This window comes from Cervus canadensis, chromosome 28 (assembly GCF_019320065.1).
Source record: "Cervus canadensis isolate Bull #8, Minnesota chromosome 28, ASM1932006v1, whole genome shotgun sequence".
Lineage (NCBI taxonomy): Eukaryota > Metazoa > Chordata > Mammalia > Artiodactyla > Cervidae > Cervus > Cervus canadensis.
Genome location: NC_057413.1, coordinates 35,835,357 through 35,841,833, shown reverse-complemented (window position 1 = coordinate 35,841,833; position 6,477 = coordinate 35,835,357).

Genomic DNA, 6,477 nt, shown 5'->3' with positions numbered 1-6,477 from the left:
TTGCACAGAATCAGACGCAGACCCTGATGAATCTTTTATTTCTCCTTCTCCACTAGACATTCCTGCTTGCAGTGACTGAGGAGCAGACAGGTTGTTTGAGGTCTCAGAACAGGAAGTGTTAGCAGTCAGGGCTGCCTTGAAAGGAGAAGGGAAAATGATGAAGGAAGTGAAACTTACTCCCCAGCAAATCCTCATAACTAGCAAGGCTGGACTTGACTAATACTGCTTCATTATCAAACTGATGATAGTTTAAGACAGGATAGTACAAAGATTATCTTTCCAAAAGCAAAATCTATGCAGCCCTTGTATGCTTCCAGTGGGAGTAAAACTTAGTTTGACCTTTCTGGAAAGAAATTGATATGCATACATCAGGAGCCCTAAAATATTCATACCTCATATTGACAGAGTAATCATATTTTTAGGCAAATACCCAGTAGAATAACCAAAAAAGTAGGCAAAGATTTCCATCAAAAGATATCAGTTAAAACATTAATATAATAGGCAAAATAATAACAAAGAAACAAACAGAAGCTCACAAATTGTAGACTGACTAAACCAGAAGTCAGCAAAGATTTTTCGGGAATTTTCCCAAGAGTATATGTTTTAAATTTTGCAGACCGTGCTGTGTCTGTCCCAACTACTTCTCTGTCATGGTGGCAGGAAAGCAGCCCAGTAAAGAAGTGGACATGCTTGTGTCCGCGTAAACATTACTAGTGGACACTGAAATGTGAATTCATAGAATTTTCAAATATCAGGAAATATTATTCTTTGATTCTTTTCAACAGTTTAAAAATGTAAAAACCATTCTTGGTTCAGGGCTTTTACAAAAACAGGTAGCAGGCCATATTTGCCGACTCTGGTGGCTCATCGGTAAAGAGTCCACCTGCAATGCACAAGCCGTGGGTTCAATCCCTGGGTTGGGACGATCGCCTGGAAAAGGAAATGGCAACCCACGCTGGTGTTCTTGCCTGCAAAATCCCATGGACAGGGGAGCCTGGTGGGCTATGGTCCATGGGGTCACAAAGAGTTGGACATGACTAAGCACGCACTCAGTTAAGCTATGATATCATCATGAAAATGTTATGTTTGATATTCAATATCAATCAGAACTACACAATTTGAAAACTGAGGAGCCTAGAGAGGGGAGGGGAAACTGGAAGATAATATGGTAAAAGATTTACAGTATTTTATAATAATGGATTGTTCTAGTTTGAAAGATTACGGATGATAAAGATGACCTTTCTTTTTGTCTTATTTTTTATATTTCTGGAATTTTCTACAATAGATACATGTTATTTTATGATTAAAAATGATATTTTAAGGAGAAATGTTTTGGCTAAGAAGATGCATTTTTTTCTCATTCTTTTAGACATTACTCAGAAACTCTGGACATGCTGAAATTCTTGACAAAGCTCACACTGTGTTTTAGGAATAACTTTTAAACAACCCCACTTTTTTTTTTTCAACAGAAGCTGACAATTCATTTATTTTCAGAGGCATATGTCTTTTAAATACTTAGATCGTAGCCCCAAAGTCAGCCTGTCTCCCTCTGTTTCATTTCGCTCCAGCCATGAGCACCGTTCGACTCTCCCCAGCTACTTCGCACATGCATGCAACCCTTGCTCCCAGAGTCTTAAAATATCCATTCTTCATACCGATACAGTAACTTCACCTCCAACTTCTCACCTTGCCTGCATCCATCCCAGCACCTCGGCTGCCCTCCTGCAGCCTCAGACTCACTGTTCAAAAACCACAAGCATGCCCCCGCCACTCACCTCCACTTCTCCTACTCCCTACTCACGCTCAGTTAGCAAGCAACCCCTTGCTTGCTCTGTCAGTGCTGGGGTGTGTGTACCAGATAGCACTTCACTCTGCAGGACCTCTGGAAATAGCTTTATATTTATTTTAAAAGGAGGATTGGAATCTTACTATCTTAACTCAATTGAATAATTAGCTGACGGGCAAATTTCAGGCATCCAAGCCAGCATTCCCCAAGCATATTTCACAAACGCTTGCCCTATGAGATATAGCAAAGGAAAAAACTAATCTGTGTTTAGATCATTTTGAGAGATACTGAATACCATATTCCATTTTAAAGACTCAAAATTCTTATATATGTATACATATATATGTACATATATATGTGTATATATATATATATATATATATGTAAGATAGTTTGGAAAAACCCAAACAAACGTTCTGGACAACCCGTGTGTGTGTGTGTGTGTGTGTGTGTGTGTGCGCTTGGATTGTGAGGGGCCCGCCAGGCCCCTCTGTCCATGGGATTTTGCAGGCAAGAATATTCATGTCAGTGTATGGCAAAAACCACTATAATATTGCAACATAATTAGCCTCCAGTTAAAATAAATAAAAATATTTTCAAAAAAAGAATACTGGAGTGGATTGCCATTTCCTTCTCCAAGGGTTTTTCCCCACCCAGGAATCAAACCCCTTTCTCTTGTGTCTCCTGCATTGGCAGGTGGATTCTTCACCACTAGCACCACCTGGCAATATATGGCTTTGCAAAGTCCAAAAGTAAAGATTTGTATATAACTTTGTTCAATTCACTGTATCTCCAACTTACTTTCAGCCCCCCTTTACCCCAACTGGCCCCTTGCCCTTTGTTTTAATGGGAACATATAAACATCCAATATACCCAGCAGAAGCAGCACTCCCAAGGAACACTCTTGGAGATACCCTGCCCTGGCCAATCAGTTCAGCCACTCAGTCGTGCCCGACTCTTTGTGACCCAATGGACTGCAGCACACCATCCCTGTCCATCACCAACTACTGGAGCTTACTCAAACTCATGTCCATCGAGTCAGTGATGCCATCCAACCATCTCATCCTCTGTCATCCCCTTCTCCCGCCTTCAATCTTTCCCAGCATCAGGGTCTTTTCTAGGGGGTCACTTCTTCACATCAAGAAGAATGGCCAAAGTATTGGAGCTTCAGCTTCAGCATCAGTCCCTCCAATGAATATTCAGGACTGATTACCTTTAGGATGGACTGGTTGGATCTCCTTGCAGTCCAAGGGACTCTCAAGAGTCTTCTCCAACACCACAGTTCAAAAGCATCAATTCTTTGGCACTCAACTTTCTTTATAGCCCAGCTCTCAAATCCATACATGACTACTAGAAAAACCTTAGTTTTGACCAAACAGACCTTTGTTGGCAAAGTAATGTCTCTGCTTTTCAATATGCTGTCTAGGTTGGTCATAGCTTTTCTTCCAAGGAGGAAGTGTCTTTTAATTTCATGGCTGCAGTGACCATCTGCAGTGATTTTGGAGCCCAAAAAAATAAAGTCTGTCACTGTTTCCATTGTTTCCCCATCTAATTTGCCTTGAAGTGATGGGACCAGATGCCATGATCTTAGTTTTCTGAAAGTGGAGTTTAAAGCCAAGTTAAAGCCCTGGCCAACAGAAGAGCTGATTTGGAAAGGAGGGATAAGATAATAGGCTCTAACATCCCTCAAGCCATTCTGGGACTGTAATGGTCTCAGAGTCTGAGTCAGAGCCATCCTGTCCTGGGGTCCACTGCACCCCCAACAACCTGAGCCCTGCTGCCATTTGCCTTTCTACCAGGCCCCTAAGTGCCTTCAGCAGCCTCCTTCTCCACCTGCTGCTCTTCCTTCTGTCAATCTTTGACTCTGCACCACATGAGCCATCTCTCTTGTACATTCCCATCATTGCTGAGGATTCACTCACCAATTGTGCATTTAAATTTGAATTTAAGGCCCCATTTAAGGGAAGCCAAGGCTTCCCTCGGCTGCTGCCAAAAATTAGCATATGTTTTCAGTATTTATGAGACATACACAGCTGACATTTTAGAAAATTACATTCCATCTGCAAAAACATATGTATCCAACTGTGGTGAGATTAGATGTTCTGCATTTATTTTTCTAAGAATTGAGCACATCCAATATACAGTCTTCTCTGAAAGCATCCCATTGTTTCTTTTTTGGCAGTATCTCTCAACTATCCAATCACCAGGGACAGTTACACATGGACCCTTAAGTCAATTAATAACTTCTTAGAAAAACATGTACTTTCCCCAAAAGCAAGTTTCTCCAAAGGACACAGAAGAGAATATTGCTGTTGCTTAGGATTGTTTTCACAAAGCCAGTTATGTCAGATGGCAAATATGTGCCTGTTATAATTAGACTTTAAAGAAACCGATGGCCAGTTCATCATTTGTTCATCATTTGTTGGTTTCCAAGCCACAGTTTGATATCCTGGATTCGTTCTGGGCATTTTCAGGAAAAATCTCCTTATCAAGGAACATAAGCATGACATACGTTCTCACATGAACATTTGGATTCTAACCCAGAGTGTAGGCGTGACCTACTGCCATGCCACCACACACATGGTGTTTCAAATTCAGCAACAGTGAAAAAGGGTTAGACCCAATAATATTAATAAGAGAGTTGAACAGGAGAATGTTATTCGGGAATCTAGGCTTAAGCCAAATTATTTTTTTATCCTCCCTCAGAAAATGACTCTATACCTGGTAGAGTTGTTCTTTTGTAACCACAGACTTAAATCAAAAGAAAGTATTAGGTAGAAATAACTCAAAGGAAGTTTATCACAGACAACGCGGAATCTCCAGGGAGGACTTTTAAGAAAGTGGATGGAGAAGATTAATTTTCTTCTCAAAGAAGCCCCTTTTCGGAGTACAACTTTGCTTTAAATAATGAAAGCAAGTTTTCAATGTCTATATGAAGTCTTCTGGTTTTTTAAACATCCTTGCCTTACTTTGTAGAAAACAAGAGTAAACTATAATTCCACCACAAGTCCAAAGATCACCCAATGGCCTTTGAAGCCACAGCTCTCTGACTCACCTCCGGCACACTCCCTCTGCCTTGGTCCTGCTCACTCACTTTCACCCCAGGTGTGATCGCAGTCCAGAGGTTAACATTGCCACCAGGAAGATTCACGGCTGTACTAGGCAGGATAAGCTGGGAGACGCTGCAATAACAAACCAGGCCCCAAATGCTCAACAAAGGATTCTCGTTCACATGCCATCCCTCTGGAACACATGGTCTCTGATCACTGTAGCAAATGAGGAATATGGACTTGACCCTGCCTCAGCCCAGAAGTGACACAGGTCAGCTTTCACATATGATTATACAGAACTGCAAGAAGACTACGAAATATCAACCCTACTGTCCTACGAAATGCAAATATGCAAAGAACCAAGGCTGCATAAAACAGACATGAATGTTAATCATTAATGTATCCAGTTCCTCAAACCTCGGCTCTTATCCTCCGGTTCTCAAATACAACACTGCTTTCTGTCTGGTTTCTATGTCCCATTAACTCAACATTTAGGTCTTGGTTTAAACAGGGTTTCTTCTGAGGATCCTTGGAGAACCCACCTTCCTTCAACCTAGACCCTCTTCTCTCATTTACTTTTCCCACAAGAATACTAGCTAGCATTTATCATCTACTCTGTGCCAGGTCCTGTTTTGGACACATAATCCTCGCAGTAAGCCACTGAAGTAGTATCCTACTAGTTTGTTTCCCTAGAAAACAGCCTGCACCCAAAGCACACACACTAGCCTATGTGTATGCTAGTGGAAGCACACTGGCATACACACTGTATTAGGTGGGCAATGCCCGGGAAGCTGGAGGGTTAAAAGAGGCTGATGGGGCAGGGAAGAAGAGAAACATGAGGGACTGGGATACCGAGTTGGCCACAGCTTCGTGCCAAGTTGGGTGCTATCAGGAAATCAAGAGCTACTCAGGGAGACAGAGGAGTACAAATCGCTGTGTCTGTGAAAAGACCATCCCAGCTCCAAACAGACCAGGCAGCCACTCTGCAGGACCCAAGTCTATCACCAAGACCACACCCTGGCTCCACGCCTAAGGGAAGAAGACCAGATGTCACCAGGACGGTTCCAGCTAGAAAGCAAGATGAAGACATGGATCTGGTTGGTTCAGGTAATTGCAATTTACTTGCAGTTTTCAGAGGAAGACGCCGATGCCCAGAAATATAAAACTGAACAAGAAGACACAGAGAGTAACAGGGTGTGAACCAGGAAAAGTGGCCCCGAGCATGGAATCTTCAGCCGCTCGCCTGCCGCAGGTATGCAAACTCCAGAAGAACAAGGACTGCTTCAGTCCCAGCATCTATCACAAATACAGAGCCCGTCACTGTTGACACTCAGTCCATGTTTATTGAATGAATGAATGAGCTGTAAATAAATGGCATTTCAAGAAAGCTTAAAGAATTCAGTAAGAAGGAGAGATCACATTTTATTGGGGTGTTCTGGAAGGTTCCATGGGAGAAGGGACATCTGTGTCAGATAGTCCAAAGATTTAGAGAAAAGTCTGAAAATGGCACAAAGGCCCTATTTGGAGATAGCAGGTTTCCTGAAATAGAGGGCCGAGGGGAAAAATGGGAAATACATCTTCAAAATTACATTGGTATCAAATTCTAGAGGCTTTGCCATCTTCAGGATGGACGGATGCTTA